The 26916-nt window shown below is 35.8% G+C and overlaps 1 protein-coding gene across 1 annotated transcript in view; it reads left to right on the top strand.

The window, feature by feature from the left end:
• The first annotated feature begins 8573 nt into the window (after positions 1–8573).
• Positions 8574–26916, top strand: part of LOC134732761 (histone-lysine N-methyltransferase PRDM9-like) — a 344587-nt gene continuing 326244 nt past the window's right edge. Inside the window, exon 1 of the mRNA XM_063619571.1 lies at positions 8574–8582. The gene's annotated coding sequence lies outside the window, so the exon portion shown is untranslated. The remainder of the gene's footprint in view (positions 8583–26916) is intronic.

Below are 26916 nucleotides of genomic sequence, written 5' to 3'. Positions count from 1 at the left end.
AACATGCCAGGGCTTTTTTTTTTTTTCTTTTTGTCATGGACCTGTGAGTTTCACTTAGTGAGCACATGAAATAAACCTTTGGTTAACTAATGAGTTACAGAGTTATTTGTTATTGCAACATAATGATATTTTCTAACAGAAGCATCAATACTTGTAACCTGGCTACACCACTTGTGTTTAATTAATGATCGTATGGTATATCTCTTCCCATACTTTTATTTCAAACTTACTATATTATATTAACTTATGTTTCATCTGTAAGACCCATATTAATGGGTTCATTTTTAAAAAAACTGAATCTGACAAATAGACCTTGTTTGAAAGTCAATTTCCACTTAAAGAATTTAACGATATAATTGGTTTTGAAAATAATTTTTCTTTATGTTTTCCAACTGCTTTGTTTTAACAAGGTGTTTTTATATTCTCACTTTTTGTTTTTACTTTCAATTATATTTTAATACTTTATTTTGTGTCTCTATTAGTTTGTTAATTTATAATTGCAAAACCTACCCTTTAGTAGTTGCCTTAGACAATAGGACATGTTCATTTGTTTTATTAAAGATTATGCTAAATTGAAATTTCATCTGAAGTCTGTTTTCCATGTTGAAGAACATCAGCAAGTCTGAAGCGGACAAAATGATTTTATTTTTTCCCAAAATATCTCAATTTCTCATTCATTTTTAAGTCACATTTTCAGAGAATGTAGTAGTTACTTTCTCTAAATATTTTAAAAATATTCTATTGCCTCCTATTCCAGTGTTTCTGTTGAGAGGTGAGCGGTTGGCTAAAGAAGCTCATGGCTTTTTCTATGGCTGCTTTTAAGATTTTATTTTTTATGTGGCTTTTAGAAATTGAACTATAATTCAATAGACAGAGAGATAGATAGATAAATAATTTATTGAATTTTTTGAATCTATGGGTTGCTTTCTTTCATCAGCTATGGAAAATTCTCAGCAATTATCTCTTTAAATATAGCTTCTACTCTGTTTTCTTTTTTGGCTTCTTTTTGCAATGCACATAAATATATTTTCACCTTCTGAGTGTATGCTCTGTGTCTTTTCTACATGTTCTGGTATCGTGTGCCATGTACTTTATATATTTACTCTTTACTGGAATATGTTCCAGATTTTTAATTCTCTCTTTGGCTGTTTTTTGGTTGATTGTTTGTTTTTATCTGCCTTTAAACCTATCTAGTGCATTCTTACTTTCAGTTTTTGCATATTTCTGTACTAAAATTGCCTTGTTATCATTTCTCATTATTTGTAGTTTCTTTGAAAAATCTCTACCTAGCATTTTATTTTATTCAACATATGTAACATTGTACTTTTAAGATCGATGTTTTAAATTCCATGTTTTGGCCTGGCACAACGTCTCAGACATGTAATCCCGGCATTTTGGGAGGCCAAGGTGGGCAGATGGCATGAGCCCAGAAGTTCAAGACCAGCCTAGGCAACACAGTGAAACTCTATCATGAAAAATAAAAACTTAGCCAGCTGTGGTGCTGCACCTGTAGTCCCAGCTACTCAGTAGGCTGAGGTGAAACTCTATCTCTATGAAAAATAAAAAATTAGCCAGCTGTGGTGCTGCACCTGTAGTCCCAGCTACTCAGTAGGCTGAGGTCGGAGGATCGCTTGAGCCCAGGAGACAGAGGTTACGGTGAGCCAGGATCACTCCACTACACTCCAGTATGGGAAACCTTGAGACTCTGTCTCAAAAAATAAATAAATACATAAATATATTTCATGTTTTGACTCACTCTTAGGTATACTTCTATTTCCTATAGTTTCTCTTGATTTTAAGGTAAACTTTATTAAGATATGACTTACATACTACTATCATATTTTTTCAACTAAGTACACAAAGAAACTTTTTGACAAATGTATTTAACCATGTAACCACCACCACACACACCAAAAATAACACTTTCACCATACTGATAAAAAGTTCTCTCAGTACCCTTTTCTGTCAATTTTTCTCCCTCCTGTCAAAAACTTACCTGTTTATAGTCATGTAATTTTGCATATTTCATATAAATAGAATCTTGGAGTATCTAGCATTTTGTTTCTGGTTTCTCTCACTTATTACAGGGGGTTTAATATTCATTGATGTTGCTGGATTCACCCATAGTCTGCTTGTTTTTAATATTGAATAGTCAATACTTGTGTATCTATCCTACAGTTTGTATGCTAATTCATCAGTTTATGAATAATTGTGTTGTTTCTAATTTGAGCTATGTATTAGTTTGCTATCACTGCCATGGCAGAATACCACAGACTGAATGGCTTAAACCAAAAATGTTTATTTTCTCACAGTTCTGAAAGCAGGAAGGCCAAGATAATGGTCCTGGCAGCGTTGATTTCTGGTGATGTCTCTCTTCTTGGCTTACAGAGCGCCCTTTGCTTGCTGTACTCACATGGCCTTTTCTCTGGTATCTCCTCCTCTTCTTATAAGGATACCTGTCCTGGTAAATTAGGGCCCCACTTTAAACTTCGTTTAACTCTAATTGCCCCTTTAAAAACGCTGTCTCCAAATTTATTCATATTAGGGGTTAGGGCTTTAACAAATAAATTTTGGAATGACATAATTCTGTCCATAACAAGCTATTATGAATAAAATTGATATTAACTATTCATATAAGTATTTGTGAAAACATATCTTTTCATTGCTATTGAATAAATACCTTGAAGTAGAATTCTTGTATCATAATATAAAGGTAGATTTAACCTTATAAGCAATGGTTTCAGTGATTTACAGAGTGGCTATATCATTTCCACACAGGCATGAGAATGAATGAGAATTTTAGGTGCCCCAAAATGCCAATACTTAGTATATCGGGTTTTCTAAATTAATCATTATAATGAGTATATAGTGGTTTACTTTCATTGTTTCTCTCGGCATTTTTCTAATAATTTCTGAGCTTCTTGTCTATCTATTTACATTCCTTTGTTTGTGCGATGTCCACATTTATTGTCATATTATCAAGTTGTTTATCTTTTTGTTATTGAGTGGTAATTACTTTTAATATTCTGAACACAAGTCATTTATAGACAAAATATATGTAAATATTTTCTCCCTCTATATTTCCTGCCTTTTTAAATAGTGCGTTGGAAAGCAATAATTATTATTATTTTGAAGAATTTTAATGTAACATTTTTTAAATTTTATTCCTCCTGTTTTTTGTGCCCAGTTTAAGATACCTTTGCTTATCTCAAGTTCTGAAACATTTTTTATCATTTTATATTTTTCTTCAGAAGTTTTATAGTTTAAGATGTTATGTTTGTATGCATTATCTATTTATTAAATGTTTGTATATCACATAGAAGAGCTTGAGGGGTTTTTTTAAATATAGATACCCAATTTTTCCAGCACTGTCTTTAAAAACACTTTTACTTTTCTATTGAAGTATCTTCGGATTTGTTGAAAGACAGTTGAACATATATGTGTGTGTCAATTTCTAGAAGTTTGGTTGTGTTCCATTTGTCATTTGTATATCTCTTGCCAATATCACACTGTCTGGATTGCTGTAGTTTTAGAGTAAGAGTGAAATCTGGTAGAATGAATATTCTAACACAGTTGTTCTTTTTCAAGTTTGTTTTGGCTTCTACTTACTTTGCATTTCCATGTACATTTTAAAATTAACTTATCAATTTCTGTAAATTAGCCAGCAAGGACTATAAATGGGGCTGTGTTGAATCTGTAGTTCAATATGAGAAGATTTGAAGTCTTGATATAACTGATTACTCTAATGCAAGAGCATCGGATATTGTTCCATTTAGTTATGATTCATTATGTATCAGTGACACGTTATGGTTTTCACCCTACAAGTATTGATTCAAACACTCATCATGGAAAAGTTTTATACATGATATAACATTTTTACCCAAGAGACTCTGATTTTAATTATAAATTTTTAGATACAGTATCCCATTGAGTGTAATGCACGAAAGACATTAACCAAAAATGTATTGTAAAAGCCTAAAAATTAAAAAATACAATATAAAATTCAGTGTATTTTAATTTTTTTCTAACATAAATGAATTTGACCACCTAAAACTCGTTTCTTCCCCATCCTAACATCGTATGACCTTTTCCTTAGCTGTGTAACCTTATAAAAGATGGATTACCATTCTTCCACCCAATTTCCCTCAAGAACCGAGGGCAAACATCTTTTTATATTCTAATTTGATTGATTATCTCTTTTTATTTAGGACTCTTTCAGTGTCTTTATTTTCAACATACTGGATTGGTTCAAGAAACAATGATTTAGATGATTATACATATAAACCAACAGAATACCAACAAAGTTAAGACAGCCAAAATTAACTTTTATACTTGAAGGTAACAGTTCACAATTGCAAGTGGTTAGGTTTTAGCAATCATAAATACATGCCTCAATATAAAATTGTAAAATACTAATGCCCTAATGCTATGGAAATAATATTATAAATAAGATTTTCAGAGATATACAGTTTCTTTAAGAACTTAGGTGGTAATAAAGATTACATGCCTTGGAAAAATATTTCATAATGTAAAAGTTAGCTCTCTTAATAAAAAAGACGGTGCCAAAAATTAATGTAAAAAGTTTGTGTAAAATGTTTACATGAAATGTAAGAATAGATTAAAAAAATTGCCAAATTATTTATAGTTTCATATATATAATGTGTATAAATAGATATATATAAGTTAAAAAATAAATTGTTACAGACATTTCTCCTATTAATCCATTTTCCAAAATTTGCATAACTAATTGGGAAACTGGAAAATCAACTGTATTCTTCTACAGTAATCTTTTATTCCATAATACATATTTAATATATTTCTATGCTTAAATACAACATTTATTTAAAACATCTCGTATTGCTTAATAATGTACAAAAAGTATACTGGAGTTTTATCAATTAAATGCTTGTTTTTATATGGAGTGACAATTCTCACTATATCCAATTCGAATTTTCGTTTTCTCCATCGATAACTAAAATTAAGAAAGACAAGGGAAAAGACAAAAAATGTGGCTATCTGATTAGTAATACCTAAGCAAACATTCATCAAGATCTCTGACTGTCCTAGAAAAAAAGGGTGATACATTAACAATCTTCTTTCTATAAATCATGATGGACATGTAATGTATTGGTGTTTCACTCAGTGTTTCTTTTTTGATGCCAAAATTTCTGTTTCTTTAGCTTACTTGAGAGATTCTTTACGGAGTGAAGCTCATTAATTCTGCGATTTTTAGACACCTGTTAAAATATAATATAAATGGATACTTTCCGTAAGGAAAGCATTTTCAGAGCAAATATTCTCAAGGCTATAGCTATATTTGTTCCATTTTGGGTCTCATTATGAAATTCATGACTTCTCTCTTCAGGAGGCCAAATGCCCTCTAACACATCAAAATTAATCAGATGTACATGTCTGATTAGTTCCACCACCACAGCTGCAGGACATCCACCTTGCCACTGCACAGCCGTGAAAAGGCAGGCATCATACAGTTTGTCTTTTAATCCTTTCTGCGCTGTGACCTCACTTTTCCCTTTTGGGGAGTCTAAAATAGCAACACTCTTAACTGAGGTCTCTAAAAAAGCAAAAAAAAAAAAAAAAAAAAAAAAAAAAAATTTCATTGCGGCTGTAGCATTACTCCATTACAAATTATTTTTAATCTGACTCATTTTATAATACATAATAGCTCTGCTAGCTTTTCAGGATTTAAGTACACTGAATTGTATTCCTAAACAAAATATTGCAAAAAAAGTTTTAAAAAACATTTTTGTTCTTTTTTGCAGTGCTGATTTGATGTGACAAACTATGACATCAATGTCATTTATTTGTATATATTGGGAATATTTCTATTTTGGTTAGATCCTAACTACATTGCACATGCATCTGACATCGCATCTCTATTTCCTGAGAAATGTAATTTTTCTGTTCACTTTTTGTGAGATTTTCTTCTGTTTATTTGTGTGTTCCCTGTCCTTTGTTATAAACTGCTACTGCTTGGTTTGTTCTGGACATCAGTGACCTCATTTTTTATGGTTTAATAGATGTCGTCCACTTAGTGTTTGAATCTTCATGGACTTTGTGTGTTGTTTTAACACAGGACGATGAACAACCTCTGGGAAGCCATGAAAAACTAACCCTTTTTATGTCTCCATTCCCAGAGAGCTATTTTTCACTTTTTTAAAAAATCACAATTCTGTTTTTATTAATCCATAACCAAAAATATGCAGAAGCATCATACGGATGTCTAACAATGACAGATGAATGGATTATTACTATTTTGATACCAATCACATATCTTGTGACTTTCTTTTTTGAGAGAGAGAGATTTGGCCAACATTTAATATTTATGCAGCAACATGGGCATTTTTCACTTATATATATATATAAAACATATATTTATACATGGTAATCACATATAACTATTGAGAAATGAATACATTCACATTAAATACAGCAACATAATTATTTTAAATCTGCATGCTAATTAGCAATAGATAATGTGACATTTTTGACTGCTTATCAATAGGTGTAATTTTTTTACGGTTTCTTTATAAAAGTTCCACCACCTTATTGCGTATCTTACAAATAAAACTGCAAATTGTGGAACAATTTGCAGAATATTAGTACCATGTCTTAAGTATCGCCTTAAATGGTTTGTGGGATATTACTTGATATTCACCTTCTTGATAGATAAGATTCATCATTGGCAGCAAATAATTAAAGGTAAAAAAAAATGCCTAAGATTAACAATTTTCTAAATTTAAAGAATACAAAAAAGGCCGGGTGCGGTGGTTTACGCCTATAATCCCAGAAATTTGGGAAGCCGAGGAGGGTGGATCTCCTGAGTTCAGGAGTTCCAGACCACCCAGGGCAACACGGCAAAACCCTGTCTCTAATAAAAATAATTTTAAAAAAATTAGCCAGGCGTCCTGGCGGGCGCCTGCAGTCCCAGATACTCGGGAGGCTGAGGCACAAGAATCGCTTGAGACCCGGAGGCGGAGGTTGCAGTGAGCCGAGAGCGTGCCACCACTCCAGCCTGGGCTACAGAGTGAGACTCCATCTCAACAAACAAACAGCAACAACCACAAAAACAAACGAACCAAAAAGAGTAGAAAATACATCTTCCCCCAATTCACCTGAACTTTAGTGAACAGTCAACATGGCCTTCCTGTATAGAAGTGGCACAGTTGTCGCCTTAGAAGAATCAGGAATTCCTTCCTGCATTCAGGGAGGAGCATGTTCGCTTGTTGTGTTTGTTTCACTATTTGACTCAAATATTACAATTACTACAGTAATTAGGACTAATTATCTCAAGTCCAATTATATTGACAGCATAAAATTTTACCCCATACAGTCCAGTTTCAATACTGAAAAAAAAGTTATTCTGGGAGCATTGGCTCACACCTGTAATCCCCACACTTGAGGAGGCCAACATAGGTGGTTCACGAGGTCAGGAGTTCGAGACCAGCCTGACCAACATCTACTAAAAATACAGAATTAGCCAGGCATGGTGGCACATGCCTGTAATCCCAAGCTACTCCAGTGGCTGAGGTAGGAGAATGGCTCTAACCCAGGAGGCGGAGGTTGCAGTGAGCCAAGATCACGCCATTGCAATCCAGCCTGGGCAACAAGAGCGAAACTCTGGAAAAAAAAAAAAAAAAAATCAAAGGATTAACTCTAGTTGACTCCGAATTTATGCTGCAGCCATACTGGTAACTTCTTAGAAACAGTTAGCAATAGTCTGTGAAATGCTGATGGCATTGGAAAACAGTTGAACAGAAAAGAAAAAGAAATCAGCACTTTTGTTAAAAGGAATTTAAAAAAAGAAATATTGGAGACCAAGGGGAACATTTAATCCACCATAAAATAATTTCATTTTTATTCATTTTGAACAGCTTTTTCAGTTGCATAATACCAAAAGGAAAATAAAAATAAAAATTTAAAAAAAAAAAGCTTTGTCCTTCATTACCAAAATTCATTCAAATATTACTCACTACATGACAATTTACAGTTTCTAAGGTGGGGACATGCCTTTCAAACACAAACTGCAATTTTCTTTCACATGTGATGGTAGGAAAATTACATCTTTCCATAAATTCAATAATGTTTAGATTATGACACCTTAAAAATATAGTCCTATAATCTTCTAGTCCAAGGAACCACAATGAACATTAACAATAGTAGCAACTAAATAAGAGAATTGAGCCTGTAATCCCAGCACTTTGGGAGGCCAAGGTGGGGGGATCACCTGAGGTCAGGAGTTCAAGACCAGCCTGGCCAACATGCTGTAACCGCATCTCTAATAAAAATACAAAAATTTGCTGGGCATGGTGGTGGACGCCTGTAATTGCAGCTACTCAAGAGGCAGAGGCAGGAGAATTGCTTTAACCCGGAAAGCAGAGGTTGCGGTGAGCCAAAATTGCACCATTGCACTCCAGCCTGGGCAACAAGAGTGGGACTCTGTCTCCAAAAAAAAAAAAGAAAGAAAGAGAATTAAGATGTCATTCTTCTTCTTTTTCTTTTTCTTTTTCTTTTTTTTTTTGAGACAGAGTCTTTCTCAGTCACCCAGGCTGGAGTTCAGAGGCGTGATCTCAGCTAACTGCTCACTCCCGGGTTCACGCCATTCTCCTGCCTCAGCCTCCCGAGTAGCTGGGACTACAGGCGCCTGCCACCATGCCGGGCTAATGTTTTTTGTACTTTTAGTAGAGACAGGGTTCCACCGTGTTAGCCAGGATGGTCTTGATCTCCTGACCTCGTGACCCGCCAGTCTAGGCCTCATATAGTGCTGGGATTACAGACTTGAGCCACCACACCCGGCCGAGATGTTGTTCTTCTAAAAAAAAAAAAAAAAAATGGCTAATATTATTTCCTTAGTTCAAAATTACTTAATGTTAGAGGCATGCAAAGGATAAATTAATGTGGATACAAATTATGAATATTTCATATTCATAAAATTCAGTAAATTTTTAATGTTATTAACAGAGTCTGGAGATTGTTCCAGAGGTGATTCTGTTTGTGGGTATAAAAAAATTACTGTATGTTAAAAATTCACTAAATGCAGTTTTTAATTTTTATCATATTACTGCCTCCCAGGCAGTCACAGCATTTTGTTATAATTGGATATTTTTCATTGTAGTAGCCAAATTGTCATGTTAAACACTACCTAAAGAGAAATGCTATCTGTAGTACTTAAGTCTATTGTATTAACTAATATTATCAAATAAAGTCATGGTCTAGAAATGTTTAGAAATGTTAGAAAAGTTTAGAAATGTTATGAAAAAAGTTTGAAAAAAATGCATCTAAATAATCTTTTCTCTCCTATGAACAGAACATTCAGAGTATTTTTACCACTGAAAAGATAGAATCATTCTGCCTCATCATTCTTAACAGAAACACTCACGGAAGAAATTTCAATTTCTTATACGACTAAAGAGAAGACATTTCATTCAAATTTTGTCTTGACTATACACATAGTACATTTGGACTTGACTATTCATATGTCATTATTTAAGAAATGATAATCCAATTCAATTATAATTATATTATTTATTCTGAAATATATATTATTTAACAAATGGAAAGAGTCCTATAAGTCATCTAGCCTAATAATGTTGGTTTATCTATAAGAAAGTCCAAAATCTTAAGTCACTTTTATAAGGCAGTCTTAGCCCATTAGGGCTCCTATAACAAACCATCATAGACTAGGTAGCTTACAAACAACAGAAATTTATTTCTTACAGTTCTGGAGGCTGGGAAGTCCAAGATTACAGCGTCCTCTTTTAGGTTGCAGCATCCTCACCGCATCCTCATGTGGAACATTTCCCATAATCATCTCTCAAAAGGCCCCACGTTCTAATATTATCAGCTTGGTGATTAATATTTTAACATAGAAATATGGGGGGAGGCGAGGTGCAACATTTAGATCCCAGAAAAGACATAAAGTTAATTAGTGGTGCAGGATTGGAAACAGACCTCTTAATTTCTAACTTAGAAAATAAAATTAGATGTTTTGGAATCTGAACATTACATGTGTAAGAGATAATGAGTAGAAGACAGGCTACTGGATCATAAATTCATGTGAAACACAAAAAATCTCTATGACATTGTTACTTACCGATGGGAGATTGTGGTAGGCACTGGTACTGCCCCCCAGTAAACAAGATGTCCATGTGCTAATCCTTGTCATCTATGAATATGTCATGTTACATGACGAAGAAGGCGTTAAGATTGCAAATAGAACTAAGGTTACTAATCAGCTTATCCTGAAATAGAGTGATTATCTTGGATTATCTGAGTGGGCAAACATAATGGCAAAATGTCCCCAAAAGGGGAAAAGAGAGACATAAGAAAGAGAACCAGGGAAATGCCAGTGTGATAACTAGATTCATCTTGCTGGCTTTGAGGATGCTGCAAGTTTGCCACAGATCAATGAATGCAGGTGGCCTCCGGAAGCTGGAAAGGATGGTAAAAAGATGTTCTCCTGCGGAAGGACAAAAGCCCCGCCGTCATCCTGATTTTAGCCTAGCGAGATCCACTTTGGACTTCTGACCTCCAAACTATAAGACAATCCATTTGTGCTGTGTTAAGCCACTATGTTAGAGGTGATTTATTAAACCATCAACAGAAAATTAAGACACAGATGAAAGAAAAGTTGAATTAGAAGTAACTGAGAGGTTTTTAACTGAAGTAATTGGCAGAAAAATGAAAGAGGCAGAAAATATAGACGAGGTCTTGAGAGATAAATGTCTTAGCATTTTCAGTTTGAGAAAAAGAAGGATGATTAAAATAGAAACCTTCAACAGAAAATAAGTTTAAATAGGTATTAAACTCAGACATGGGCATTGGAAGCAGAATCTAGGTTTAGTCCTTTTAAATATTCATATGGAGGTGACAGCTGAAGTCTCAAGGTAGTACTTCTTTAAAGGAAGGAGAAAAAAATAGGAGAACCAGGGCATCTGATCATAGGCCAAGAGCCAGAGATAGATATCTATATCATCAATATCTATCTGTCTGTATCTCCACCTTTCTCTCTCTCATAGATCTAGCTATTAGCTAGATACGAGATCATGTGCTATTTCCAACAACATAAATGCATGATAATAAATTTTCTAATTTAAATTTTAGTTAGAATTTTAATTTCTAAGTTATTATTTGTATGACCATATTCCTAAAATGAAGCCACGACGCTCACCCATGACATTCATCTTAAATTAGAAGACCTGCAAACAGCCTAAATTGAACCCTTCTGTGATTTTACAATTGAAAGTGAATGTCTTATCAAGACTTGTCTAGACTTTTAGCATGTATGGTGCTAAATTGACCTTCATGTAATCAGCATAGCATGCTAACCTTAGCTCTATGCATTTTCCTACTGTATCTGGATGTACTAGAATGTCCATGAATCTAAGTCCTGAGCAGCCTCTTTTCTAGATACAGTTTGTATTGCTTAATATTGGTGCTCTATGTCCCTGAACAATTAGTTTTGTACTAATTAGACTTTGCCAAAGAATTTTTTTCATAAGAATCAGAGAAAAACACAGTTTATTTATTATTTGGAGGAGACTGTATCAACATATAAATCTTGGAAATTTTTGTAAGTGAACAATGAAGATCTGCTTAGAATAACAAAAATCAAAGCTGAATAGGCATGTAGTTTGGCTAAGTTTATATTTATAAATGGCAATTAGAAGAAAATGTTGAAGTTAACATTAACATTTTTGTTTAACACATTTTGTGAAATAGCTTTTTAGCTAACAAACATGACCTGTTTTATACACACAGCGAAACCAAACCACACTTTAATAGAATGATGCCTCCCTTAAAAACATTAATCTATAGAATTAGTCGGGATTATTGCACTAACATGCTTGTATTTTTCATATAGGAAACGGAACCTAGAGATGATTCAGAGTTTGTTCTTTTGAGAATTGAAACTTAAAATCAAAGTAATATCAAACAAAATGGCTTTCAAATATATTAAGGCATGCTCTTTAATGTATTGAAATATAGAAACTTGAATTATATTTAAAATTTATTTTGAAGTGGGAAGATTTTTCAGTGAGTGGTCAGGCAAGCAATTGCTTTCACATTGAACACTAAGGAAAGATTATAATACGAAGGTCTTCCGTTATGTGACAATAACTTGGAATCAATGATGGTTGAAATGATATTTGGATTTCCATCTTTATTAAAAAGAAAGCATGAGAAGATTATATATTTTTAGTATAGCAAAATGAAAAGCAGCATAGGTATAAGGATACGCTAACGTGGGTTTGAAACACAGCAAAGGCATTTATTGTCTGTGCAATCTTCAAAATCATGGTCAGCATGTATTTTATCATCTGTAAAAAAGGCTTATGAAACCTACTCCATCCATCTATTGTAAATTAAATAATGAAATAAATATAATTAATTAAACCTGTCATAGTGTCAAACATACAGTTAATGCTATTACTATCATTACATAAACGAGCACTTTCAGAATGTATTTGTATTTATTGATCATATATATATATGTGAAATGTATGCATGAGAATGCTGAAATATAATGTTAACTTTTAAAATGTATTTAACTATATCAATATAATTCACCTATTAAATTATTGTAATGATATTCTGAAAATTCTCACACAGATTGAAAATGTGCCTGCCTTAAAATATGCTCCTTTTGTGAAGAGACTTTAGTTGTCAGAGATATTATTTGACTGCTTTTACTAAAGCAAACACAGTATTAAACCATATCCACTCTTATCTGAGGCTTTAGGAAAGGATAGATTCTTCCTGTCACCTAGAGTCTGATCACTATTTAGAAAAAAAAAAAAATAGTTTAAGCAGGGCATTAGGTTAGCAGAAAGACTTTGACACTTACTGGCTTTACTCAAATCTCAAATTGGCAAGATCAACTAGGACAGTATACAAACACTAAGGCAGCAAGAGAGAATGACTGAGTTCAGGTTTGAGGTGCCAAATTAAATCAATCCATGACTGCTACCAAGAGGAACAGCAGAAAATAAGCAGAGGCATAACAGAATCTGGGTTTTAACTGCTGTTTTGATACCTTATTTAAGGCGATATCTAACTTACTGTAGCCTCCATCTTAAATGATTTTAAGTGTTACTATCAATAATCAGTTTGGTTTCATAAGGTTGAATTTAGTTTGGGGGTAAAATGCAGTGTATTTCAAAGCATCGCCATCTTATGGTGATAACCTAGAACTACACCTGAGAGCCTTCCTTATCAATGTTACACCTAGTTACACTGAGCACGGAGGAAGCACGGACTCACAAATACTAATTAAGGAGAGACAAAAATCCTTTGGCAAAATAATGTTTTTACTTAATATTGTTGCATACAGATAAAAAATTCATTTTTTCTTTCAAAATACATTTAAATAGATAATTGCTTTCCTACCTGAAGGTACAGATGTGTGATACATTGAGGATGAGTTATTAGATATGAAAAGCTGAGGGGGAGGAGTTAGCTAAACTAAAGAGTAGACTAAATCACATAAACATCTTTTGTCCAGATGTGGAATGTGGAGATCAATTATTCCTTGTTGTTTTGTACTATGTATTTTTGAAACTAATTTAACTATGTATGCCCGACTACATAATTCTACGGAAGACAAGGGTCTTTTTTTTTTTCTACTCCATACAGTGTCTTGTACTTTCTAAGTGTTCAAATATACCTATTAGAAAATGCCTATGTATTCTCTACTGATATTCACACTGTTGGACATCATTAAAGAAAAATCACTAGAGAAACACATGGCCTCAAATTTGGTGTCATGATAAATATATGTTTTTTTTTTTTTTCAATTAGATCTTCAATGTTTTATCTCAATCCTTATAGATTGGTTTGGCAGGTTCTTTCTCCCATTTTCTATTTTCTATTTATTTTTTTCTTTATTTCTTCTAAAAAATGATACATGTGCAGGTTTGTTACATAGGTCTAGGTGTGCCATGGTGGTTTGCTGCACCTATTGATCCATCCTCTAAGTTCCCTTCCCTCACCCCCACCCCCCGAACAGGTCCTGGTGTGTGTTTTTCCCCTGTCTGTGCCCATGAGTTCTCAATTTTCACCTCCCACTTATGAATAAGAACATGTGGTGTTTGGTTTTCTGTTCCTGTGTTAGTTTGCTTAGGATGATGACTTCCAGATTCATCTATATCCCTGAAAAGGACCTATCTCATTCCTTTTTATGGCTGCATAGTATTCCATGGTGTATTTTATCACATTTTCTTTATCCAGTCTATCACTGATGGGCATTTGGGTTGGTTCCAAGTCTTTGCTACTGTAAATACTGATGCAATAAACATATATATGCATGTGTCTTCATAGTACAATGATTTATATTCCCATGGGCATACACCCAGTAATGGGATTGCTGGGTCAAATGATATTTCTGGTTCTAGATCCGTGAGGAATCGCCATACTGTCTTCCACAATAGTTGAACTAATTTACATTCCCACTAATAGTGTAAAAGCGTTCTTATTTCTCCACAGCCTCACCAGTGTCTATTGTTTCCTGACTTTTAAATAATCACCATTCTGACTGGCAAGAGATGGTATCTCATTGTGGTTTTGATTTGCATTTTTCCGATGATCCGTGATGTTGAGCTTTTTTTCATGTTTGTTGGATGTGTAAATGGCTTATTTTAAGGAGTGTCTGTTCATATCCTTTGCCCATTTATTGATGGGGTTGTTTGATTTTTCTTGTAAATATGTTTAAGTTCCTTCTAAATTCTGGATATTAGACCTTTGTCAGATGGGTAGACTGCAAAAATTTTCTCCCATTCTGTAGGTTGCCTGTTCACTCTGATGATAGTTCCTTTTGCTGTGCAGAAGCTCTTTAGTTTAATTAGAACCCACTTGTCAATTTGGCTTTTGTTGCAATTGCTTTTCCCATTTTTGTCATGAAGTCTTTACTCATGCCTATGTCCTCAATGGTATTGGCTAGGTTTTCTTCTAGGGTTTTTATGGTTTTGGGTTTTACATTTAAGTTTTTAGTCCATCTTGAGTTAAGTTTTCTATAAGGTGTAAGGAAGGAGTCCAGTTTCAGTTTTCTGCATATGGCTACCCAGTTTTCCCAGCACCATTTACTGAATAGGAGATCTTTCTCTATTGCTTGTTTTTGTCAGGTTTGTTGAAGATCAGATGGTCATAGATGTGTAATGTTATTTCTGAGGCCTCTGTTTTGCTCCATCGGTCTATATTTCTGTTTTGGTACCAGAACCATGCTGTTTTGGTTACCACAGCCTTGTAGTATAGTCTGAAGTCAGGTAGAGTGATGCCTCCAGCTTTATTCTTTTTGCTTAGTGTTGTCTTGGCTATACAGTGTCTTATTTGATTCCACATAAAATTTAAAATAAGGTTTTCCAATTCCATGAAGAATTTCCGTGGTAGTTTCATGGGAATCACATTGAATCCATAAATTACTTTTGGCAGTATGGCCATTTTCAATATATTGATTCTTCCTATCCATGAGGGTGGAATGATTTTCCATTTGTTTGTATCCTCTCTTATTTCCTTGAACAGTGGTTTGTAGTTCTCCTTAAAGAGGTCCTTCACATCCCTTGTTTGCTGTACTCTTAGATACTTCATTCTCTTTGTGGCAATTGTGAGTGGGAGTTCATTCATGATCTGGCTCTCTGCTGGCCTATTGTTGATGCAAAAGTATGCTTGTGTCTTTGCACATTGATTTTGTATGCTGAGACTTTGCTGACATTGCTTATCTGTTCAAGAAGTTTTTGGGCTGAGATGATGGGGTTTTCTAAATGTAAAATCATGTCATCTGCAAACAGAGACAACTTGACTTCCTCTCTTCCTATTTGAATATTTTTATTTATTTCACTTGCCTGATTTCCCTTGCCAGAACTTCCAATACTGTGTTGAATAGGAGTGGTGAGAGAGGGCATGCTTGTCTTGTACCCATTTTCAAAGAGAATGCTTTCAGCTTTTGCCCATACTATATGATATTGGTTGTGGGTTTGTCATACATAGGTCTTATTATTTTGAGATATGTCCATCGATACCTAGTTTATTGAGAGTTTTTAACATGAATGGGTATTGAATTTTATCAAATGCCTTTTCTGCAAGTATTGAGATAATCATGTGGTTTTTGTCTTTGGTTCTATTTATGTGATGGATTACATTTATTGGTTTGCATATGTTGAATCAGCTTTGCATTGCAGGGATAAAGCTGTGGTGGATAAGTTTTTTGATGTACTGCTGGATTTGGCTTGCCAATATTTTATTTTATTGAGAATTTTCTCATTGATGTTCATCAGGAATATTGGCCTGAAGTTTCCTTTTTTGTTGTTGTGTCTCTTCTCGGTTTTGTTACCAGGATGACGCTGGATTCATAAAATGAGTTAGGGAGAAGTCCCTCCTTTTCAATTGCTTGGAATAATTTCACAAGGAATGGTTTCAGCTCCTCTTTGTATTTCTGGTAGAATTCAGCTTTGAATCCATCTGGTCCTGGGCTTTTGTTTTTTTTGTTTGTTTGTGTGCTATTAATCACTGCCTCAATTTCAGAGCTTGTTATTCGTCTATTCAGGGATTCAACTTCCTGTTTCAGTCTTGGTAGGGTGTATGCCTCCAGGAATTCATCCATTTCTTCTATATTTTCTAGAGTATTTGTGTAGAGGTGTTTGTAGTATTCTTTAACAGTAGTTTGCATTTCTGTGGGGTCAGTGGTGATATCCCCTTTATCATCTTTTATTGTGTCTATTTGATTCTTCTCTTTGTTCTTCTTTATTTGTCTATCTAGTAGTCTATCTTGTTAATTTTTTCAAAAAACAGCTCCTGGATTCGTTGATTTTTGGAGGGTTTTTAGTGTCTCTATCTCCTTCATTTTTCTCTGATCTTAATTATTTCTTGTTTTCTGCTAGCTTTTGGAAATGTTTGCTCTTGCCTCTCTAGCTCTTCAGGATTGTGAATGTTAGGGTGTCAATTTGGTATTTTTCCAGCTTTCTGACATGGACATTTAGTGCTACAAATTTTCCTCTTAAGACTACCTTTGCTGTGTCCCAGAGATTCTAGTACATTTTCTCTTTGTTCTCATTGGTTTCAAAGAACTTCTTGATTTCAGCCTTAATTTCATTATTTATCCAAGTGTCATTCTGGAGCAGGTTGTTCAATTTTCATGAAGTTGTATGGTTTTGAGTGAGTTTCTTTATCCTGAGTTCTAATTTTATTGCACTGTGGTCTGAGAGACTGTTTTTTATGACTTCAGTTCTTTTGCATTTGCTGAGGCATGTTTTACTTCCAATTATGTGGTCAATTTGAAAATAAGTCCCATGTGGCACTGAGAAGAATGTATATTCTGTTGATTTTGGGTAATGAGTTTTGTAGACATCTACTAGGTCCACTTGATCCAGAGCTGAGTTCAAGTCCTGAATATCCTTATTAATTTTCTGTCTTGTTCGTCTGTCTAATAATGACAATGGGGTGTTAAAGTCTCCCACTATTATTGTGTAGGAGTCTAAGTCTCTGTAGTTCTCTAAGAACATGTTTTATGAATCTGGGTGCTCCTGTATTGGTCACATATATATTTAGAATAGTTGGCTCTTCTTGTTGAATTGTCCCCTTTACCATTATGTAATGCCCTTCTTTGTCTTTTTTGATCTTTGTCGGTTTAAAGTCTGTTTTGTCAGAGACTAGGATTGCAACCCCTGCTTTTTTCTGCTTTCATTTGCTTGTTATATTTTCCTCTATCCCTTTATTTTGAGCCTATGTGTGCCTTTGCATATAAGATGGGTCTCTTGAATACAGCACATTGGTGGGTCTTTAACCAATTTGCCAGTCTGTGTCTTTTAATTGAGGCATTTAACCCATTTACATTTAAGGTTAGTATTGTTGTGTGTAAATTTGATCCTGTCATCATGATGCCTTTTGGTTATTTTGCACACTAGTTGATGCAGTTCCTTCATAGTATCATTGGTCTTTATGTTTTGTTGTGTTTTTGCAGTGGCTGGTACCAGTTTTTTCTTTCCATATTTAGTGCACCTTTCAGGAGCTCTTGCAGGACACACCTGGTGGTAACAAAACCCCTCAGCATTTGCTTGTCTGGATAGGATTTTATTTCTCCTTCACTTATGAAGCTTAGTTTGGCCAAATATGAAATTCTGGGTTGAAAATTCTTTACTTTAGTAATGTTGAATATTGGCCCCCAATATCTTCTGGCTTGTAGAGTTTCTGCTGAGAGGTCTGCTGTTAGTCTGATGGGCTCCTGTGGTAAGTGATCTGCCCTTGCTCTCTGGCTGCCCTTAACAGTTTTTCCTTCATTTCGATCTTGGAGAATCTGATGATTTTGTGTCTTGGAGTTGTTCTTCTCGTGGAGTATCTTAATGGTGTTCTGTGTATTTCATGAATTTTCATGTTGGCCTGCCTTGCTAGGTAGAGGAAATTCTCCTGGATAATATCCTGAAGTGTGTTTTTCCATTCTCCTCATCTTCTTCTGGTACTCCAATCACTTGTAGGCTCAGTCTTTTTATGAAGTCCCATATTTCTTGTAGGCTTTGTTAATTTCTTTTCATTCCTTTTTCTCTATTCTTGTCTGCATGTCTTATTTAAGTAAGGTCTTCTTTAGACTCTGATATTGTTTCTTCTGCTTGGCCAATTCATCTGTTGATATTTGTGTATGCTTCAAGAAATGCTCATGCTGTGTTTTTCAGCTCCGTCGCGTCATTTATGTTCCTCTCTAAACTGGTTATTCTAGTTAGCAATTCATCTACCCTTTTATCAAGGTTCTTAGCTTCTTTGCATTGGGTTAGAACATGCTCCTTTAGCTCATCATAGTTTTCTGTTACCCATCTTCTGAAGCTTACTTCTGTCAATTTGTCCATCTGATCCTCTGTCCAGTTCTGCACCCTTGATGGAGAGACGTTGCAATCATTTGGAGGAGAAGAGGTACTCTGGCCTTTTGAGTTTTCAGCACTTTTTTGTTGATTCTTTCTCATCTTAGTGAGTTTGTCTAGTTTCGGTCTTTGAGGCTGCTGACCCTTGGATGAGGCTTTTTGGGGGCCTTTTGTTGTTGTTATTGTTGTTGATGCTATTGTTGTTGTCTTCTCCTTGTTTGTTTTTCTTTCAATAGTCAGGTTCCTCTTATGTAGGGCTGCTGCAGTTTTCTGGCCGTTCACGTCAGGCCCTATTCATCTGATCCGCCCAGGTGCCTGGAGGTGTCACTCAAAGAGGCTGGAGAGCAGAAAAGAAGAGTGCCTGCTCCTTCTTCTATGATCTCTAGCCTCAAAGGGCACCAACATGATGCCAGTAGAATTGCTCCTGTATAGGGCATCTGACAACCTCTGTTGGAGAGTCTTATCCATTTGGGTGGCATGGGGCGCAGAACCCATTTAACAAAGCACTTTGTCCCTTGGTGGAGAGGGTGTGTTTCGCTGGGGGGGAACCCACTTGTCTGTACTGCCTGGATTCCTCAGAACTACCAGGAGGAGAGGCTAAGTCTGCTGGTCCACAGAGACCGTGGCCACTCTTCCCCATAGGGGCTCAGGCCAAGAGAGATCCGAATTCTGTCCCTGAGCCTCTGGCTAGAGTTACTGGAGATCCTGCAGGGACGCCCCACCCACTGAGGAAGGATGGGTCAGGGTTAGGTCAAAAGAGGATCTCTAGCCTCAGACTGCCATAGCTAGTGTGTTGGGCTGTGGGGACAAGCCTTGGGACTGAGATGTCCAGCCTCCTTGGCTCCAGCAGGGGAAAAGTGCAGCCTGGAGCTACAGAAATGGGTGCTGCCCTTCCCCCGCCCAGGGAGCTTAGTGTGTTAGGCAGTTGGGAGTCCCACTGCTGGCTGCTGCCCTTCCCACAAGGAGCTGGAAGGGCTTAGACAGCAGGCAGCCTCAGCCGCTGCTGGTCGCCGCTACCCCTGGGAGTTTGGTAGGCTTAAGCAGATTCCCGCTGAGAGGCTGTAAGATTCCATGCTTTCTGGAGTTGGCACGCTAGGCCCTGGTGACTTGAGTTTGCTAGTGGGGTCTTCTGATCTGTGGGTTGCACAGTTCCATGGAAAAAAGCACAGTTTCCCCGGCTGGGTAGTGGCTCAGTCACCGCCTCCCTTGGCTCGGGAAGGGGCTTCCCCTTCCCCGTGTGGCTCTCAGGTGGCCCGATGCACCATACTGCCCTTCCTTCTTTCCATGGGTCACGCCAGCCTTCCAGCCAGTTTTGAGGAGAGCACCTGGATACCTTGGTTGCCAGTGAAAGATTCACACCCTTACTATATTTTTTCGATGGGAGCCTCGAAGGCTGCTCCTTCTAGCCAGCCATCTTGGTCCCGCTCTGCTTCTATTTTCTATTTCAAACCATGCCCCCTCACCCCAGCATCCAATTTTTAACCTTGTTTAGGGATCTTCACCTCTAATAATTAATCAATTTCTCTCTCTAGTCCTCAATGTATTAATTGGCTTCTTCTCTGTAATAAACATACTCTATTCTGCCTCCTCTTTTTCTTTAGCCTTTTTTTTTTTTTTTTTTTTGAGACAAAGTCTGTCCCCCAGACTGGAGTGCATTGGCATGATCTCGGCTTACTGCAGCCTTTGCCTCCTGGACTCAAGTGATTCTCCTGCCTCAGCCTCGGGAGTGGTTGGGATTACAGGTGCCCACTGCCACGCCCAGCTTATTTTTGTATTTTTAGTAGAGACAGGGTTTCGCCATGTTGGCCAGGGTCCTCTCAAACTCCTGTCCTCAAGTGATCTGCCCATCTTGGTCTCAAAGTGCTGGGATTACGGGCGTGTGCCACCGGGCCCAGCCTTCTCTCTCTTTTCAAAAGTTTAAACTTTTTTTAACTGGGCGCAGTGGCTCATGCCTGTAATCCCAGCACTTTGGGAGGCTGAGGGGAATGGATCACCTGAGGTCAGGAGTTCGAGACTAGTCTGGCCAATATTGTGAAAACTTGTCTCTACTAAAAGTATAAAAATTAGCTGAGTGTTTTGGTGCGCGCCTGTAATTCCCGCTGCTGCAGAAGCTGAGGTGGGAGAATCACTTGACCCCCAGGAGGCAGTTTAAACTTTCTACCACCCTGTTTTCCTCACCATATAAAGCTCCTTGTATCTCCTACCAAGTGTCTTGGACATTTTCTGTATTTCATGACTCCTGTCTTCTCCTTTGTATGCCTCAAGCCACAGCACTTTCAGCTGACACTCTTCAGATTACAGAAGTATGTTATAAGAAGATCTCAAATACAGTCAAAATAAACTCCGTGGAGGTATTTTAATAGACTGTCTGGTAGGTGTTGACCATGCTTATTTTAGCTCATCTGTCACCGTCGTCTAATGGTTTCTTGTCACTGTCTTTGACTTCACACACTATTCTGGCTTCACTCTGTCTAATGCAATACATAATTTACTATGAAAGAAGTTTTGTTGCAATCCTGATCAAATTTTCTCTGTAGTCCAACAATTACCAAATTTATTGAAAGCAAAATAAATGACCACAATTTTGAGGGAATGTGATGAAATTGTATGCCTTTGTTGTTTTGGGTGTAAAGAAAGAAGAAAAAATAAAAACAATTTTTTTCCACCATGAGACAATTGTTGGGTCCTAATCCAGAAATGTTAATGTTTCTGCTAATATTTTAGAGCAAGTTCTTAAGAATCAGTAATTAGAGTCTCTGCCATTTCTAGTCAGCATGTATGTGGGTGCAAGTTTAGGACTTTCTCACAGTAGTCTTTGGCTTGCCATCCCTATGAGTACACTGATGGAATCAAAGACACTTTTCAATTTTTGAGTTTCTTTTAAACACTTGAAAGACCACAGATGTTTCTTACTATGGTGACATGTTTCTCTGTCAATAATAAGAAAGAAAAAAAAAGAAAAAAGGAATTGGATTAAAAATAATAAAGAAAATCTTCACAGATAGAACACCTTTGATGCTAGAAGCTCCAAACATGACTTATTCATCCCACACCTAAGAGATCATCAACAGTCCCCAAAGAAGTTTCATCTTCTGTTATGAAAATCATCATCTACAACAGAAAAATAACTTTTTAAAACAGATTTTTAGATAGTGGATTTGTATTCATGCTCTCTACAATGGATATGTGATTTTGAAGATGATGAGTCTTCCAGTGTTTGATTGAACTAGGGGTAGAATTATCAACTATTTATTCTTTAAGTGAAGTTGTTTTTGAGTGAGAGAAATTTATAACTCAAATTTGGTCTAATTAAACAAAACAGATGTTTATTTATTGCTTGACTGACTTTGTAGGTAGTAGATGTATTTTGGCCAAGTGTATAAGGTAATTTTTTGTTTAATTGAAGGCCTTGAGCTCACTAATATGGAATGTTGTTTAAAAGTAGAAGTTTGCAATTAGCTACCAATCTACAATAAAAGAAGATACATGCATGAATATGTGAATCTTTCAGTGCTAGGAGAAGCATCCCTCCATCTTTGGGTTGACAGCAGTAAAGCTTTGTCTGTTTTCCACAAAAATAAATCTCTAATCACCTGAATAAAAAGCTGAGAAACTCTTTGCACAGTTATTTCTTAGAAAAAATTAACAATACGAAAGCATATTCTTAATGTTTTCCATGGTGACGCAAACAGCATGGAAGCTGCAGCCCATCCTAAACATAGCCTGAATGAATTGAGGACAAAGAAGGAGATGCAAACCTGAATTCAATTTAAAATGTCTTAGAGAATCCTGACATTCCTGAATTACAATCTAGTCCACTAGATCACAGAGGGGGTCACTTGCATTTTTCATATTTTTAGTGCCATCAAAACTTAAAATATAAATTGGTTGGTTTGAAAAATGCTACACATATTGCCACATCAATGACCTCTCAGAAATATCAACTTCAAAATAAGGTTAAATAACAGTAACCTTCATGTCACTTTTGAATCTGAGCAGAATGACATTTATTTTTATGTGTACTATTTAGATTTATTTCTATATCTTATTAATTGGCTTTTATTAAAAACAAAAATATGCATGCATATGGGTGTGTGTGTATATATTTATATTATCATATCATTTATATTATTTCTACATGTTATAAAACATATATTTTTATACACAAATATATTTTATACACAATAGACTTTATAACATGTTGACATAATTTAAATGAATTTCTAATTTACTATGTATATTTAGGTCTTAGCGTAGTCATTTGCTTGTCATTTCTAATTTACTATGTTTGGTTATGTCTTTTGTCTGCTATAACATAGACTGGGTGGCTTAAAAAATTAACATTTATTTCTCACATTTCTGGAGGCTGGAGGGTACAGCTTAGTGTATCAACATGGTTGGATTCTGGAGAGGGCCCTTCTCCTGGTTTCCCCGTGTGGCAGAGACAAAGACAGAGAGAAAAAAATTTTTCTCATTTGTCTTCCTTTAAGGGCACGAATCCCAGCCTGAGGGCCCTGCCCTTCTGACCCAATTACCTCTCAAAGCCTCCACCTTCTAATTCCATCTGATTGGGGGTTAGGATTTCAACAGACGAATTTTGGGGAACACAAAGATTTGGTTCATAGCAATATAGTCATGTACATTTTCTGTGTAGGGGCATTTTAACCACCCTTTGATTTTAAAGCAATCATTGATTTAGCTATGTATAAATCCTGCTATTCTAAATGTTGGAATTCTCCAAAGTTCTGTCTTCATATTTCTCATGTCCTCATTTCTTATGTTTCTTACATCAAGTCCCTTGGCTTCTGTTACGAATCTGATTCCAGCCATTAGTTTCAAAAAGCCTTCTGAGAACATGCCTCATCTTGACTGTGTGTTCTTCTTATGTGCTTCCATCATATCCGTGTGCTCTAGCACACTTACCACACCACACTCTAACTGCCTTTTTATTTGCCTGCATTATATACCAGACTTTACGGCCTGTGAAGTGGGGGGCCATCTCTCTAATGCGCACATATTGAAGATAGCACGTAACACAGCATGTGGCAGGCAATAGCTGGTCAATAAATATCTGTGGATGATTGCATTCGAGTCGAAGTCTCCTGGCATTTTCTAGTGTTACAAATAATTTTTATTCTTTGAATTCTGCCTCTCTACTGAAAACTTAAACCACCAATGATAATATGACTTGTGTGTTCCAGAAAATTATTGTGCAGAGAGATAATACTATAAACCAAAAAATAACTACTCTTTCCTCTAGAAAAATTACTAAACTTCTCTGGGAAAACTACTTGCTTATAAGGCAACTGGTTGCCTAGAAGGACTTGTTTCAGGCCCTGGCCTCGTTTTGTCTACTGATCATAAACTAATGTTCCGTAAACTTTGCCATATTCCAGCTATTTCCTCTCTCTGAAAAATACACTTTAGACCAGGGGTCCCCAAACCCTGCTACAGCTGGTGGTAAACAGAGGGCGAGCGAAGCTTCATCTGTAACAGCCACTCCCCATCACTCACATTACCACCTGAACTCTGCCTCCTATCAGATCAGCAGTGGCATTAGATTTTCGTGGGAATGCAAACCCTAGTGTGAACTGTGTATAGAAGGGATTTATGTTACCCGCTCCTTATAATAATCTAATGTCGGATGATCTGTCACTGCCTCCCATCATCCCCACATGGGACCATCTAGTTGGAAAACAAGCTCAGGGCTCCCACTGATTCTGCATTATGGTGAGTTGTAGAATTATTTCATTATCTATTAGAATGTAATAGTAATAGAAATAAAATGCACATTGACTGTAATGCACTTGAATCATTCTGAAACCATCCCTTACCCTGGTTTGTGAAAAATTGTCTTCCACCAAACCAGTCCCAGGTGACAAAAAGGTTGGGGGCTGCTGCTTTAGACCATTGAAGCCCATACTTCAAAACCTGATAATTAACTATCTTCCTTCTTTTGAACAATTGTCAAAATGATATTTTCTCTTATGAGTTAAGTTAAATTAACTCAGCTTTTCACTGACCATACATTGTTCTAGTTGTATTTACGGGACTCAAACAGTCAACACTACCAACAATTTAAAATTCCTGTGAGAAGGAACCTTGTCTTACATTTTCTTTTATTCCACTCTTTGGCTTGTGCATCTGTGATATACTGCAAATGACCATAGACAAACTAACTCTTTTCCTGAATTTTCCAAATGTTTCTAGCACAAAGTAGATAATGCACAAATTATTTAAACAGCTAATACTGTGTTTTAAAACAGTTACAATATTGTGCATTTCTGAGATCAGTTTGTAGCACCACAGAGTTGTGTTCTTGAATGTAATTTGTGTTTCTGAATTTCCTTTAAATGTCTTGGTTTGTTCTTTTCTCTCTATGTGGGAACATAAATAAACCAATACCAGATTTGGGTTTGATTAATTTTATTGGGGGGTGGGAGAACCCTAAATCTCAAACAGAAGGTATGAGCATATTTTTAGGATTTGAACACAGCAATGGCATTGTAAAATGTGCTTTGTTGGTGCTCCAGTTCAACATAATTATATGGTATATGTACTATGTTTAAATAGGCAGGTGTGAATAACTCTAGTTAAATTTTGTATTTAAAAAGTAAATTTTTTATTTTAAAAAGAATTTTTTGATAGCTAGTTAATCTTTTTCTTAACTTAGAACTTTTGAAATGTAAAATTGTAGCAAGGAATTTAATAAAAAAAGATGCTAGCTTTTCATTACAATATTTCCTTCATTTCATCTTTCAGAAAAAATTGAAAAGACAGAGTTTTTGTTTTTGTTGTGATTTTTTGAGGAGGGTAGATAATAACTCACTGCAAAGGTTTATCACAGCAAAGGATACAAAGCAAAAGCATCAGAAAAATGATGAGTCCAAAAGGAATCCAGGGAGGTCTAGCACTGCCTTCCAGGAGCTCCCTGGTCTGAAGCCACACAAGTGTGCTCATTTTCTAGCATGAACAACAGAGACATGAGAAATGTCGTTGCCCAGGAAAACCCCAGTGAGTTTCAGGACCTAAGACTTTCATGGAAGGCTGGTCCCAGTTTTAATTTTTAAATCTAATTTTTATACAAAAATTCCATTTTGTGCACAAATCTCAGTAAGAAAAAAAAATGAGTCAATAACAGATTCAATTGTCTGCTTTTAAAATCGCATAGATGATTTATTTTAAAAGTGCCACTTAAAAACATTATAATCATTCATATCAATGATCTAATTGCAGAGTTCCAGCCTTAGGTGTATTGTATCCCTTTGTTGCCAAAACAAGAACAAACTTTACCATGATAGAAACCCTTGTTGACTTTCTGAGGATGCAAGTTACTATACAAATTACCCTCTTATGGAACTTTCTGGAAGGAAAGAAGATTTCTTGAAAGGAAAGCAAAAGAAAAATAAGAGTCAGTGCAGATGGACTAAAGGCATGATGAACATACGTTGGAGTAATAATTTCACTTCAATAGAACCACAGGACTTGGAACTCAAAGGCTAATATTAATACATGTAACTCCTCCAAAACAGCCAAGCCAGAGAAAACTCTAGATACAGAGCCTCTTCTGTTGCACTCTTCATGCTTTCCCTCATAGCTACTAGTCCTGACTTCCTTGAACCCTCTGACCCTTTCTAGATGGAGTCTAATTTGGCTTTCATAAGTAACATCTAACTTTCATGATTAAGATCTAGGGCCCACACATTTTATGAGTTTCAAACTTGGCTAACAGTTTCTGATTCCATTAAGAAATATTTTGTAGTTCCTGATAAAAACAAAACATAACATTTTTGAAAATATATGTCATTTGTGACCCTGCAACTCCATAATGAAAGATAAAAATTAGCAGACATAAGGACGTTTAGTAACTTTAAAGTTTTTTTTTATGTTTTAGACACTGAACTGCAATAATATCTTGCTACTAAATGGTAGTATGTGCTAGAGTCTTCAATATAAGGCGGATAAAATGTGGGCTTTTTCCAAAAGTCCGAAAGTAATCTAAATCCTAAAATCAAAAGACTAAAACTAATCCATTTACTTCTTTTTTATTTATTTTTAT

Source organism: Symphalangus syndactylus, chromosome 16, assembly GCF_028878055.3.
Source record: "Symphalangus syndactylus isolate Jambi chromosome 16, NHGRI_mSymSyn1-v2.1_pri, whole genome shotgun sequence".
Taxonomy (NCBI): domain Eukaryota; kingdom Metazoa; phylum Chordata; class Mammalia; order Primates; family Hylobatidae; genus Symphalangus; species Symphalangus syndactylus.
Note: the sequence above shows the minus strand (reverse complement) of the source record. Positions and strands in the feature narration are given on the sequence as shown.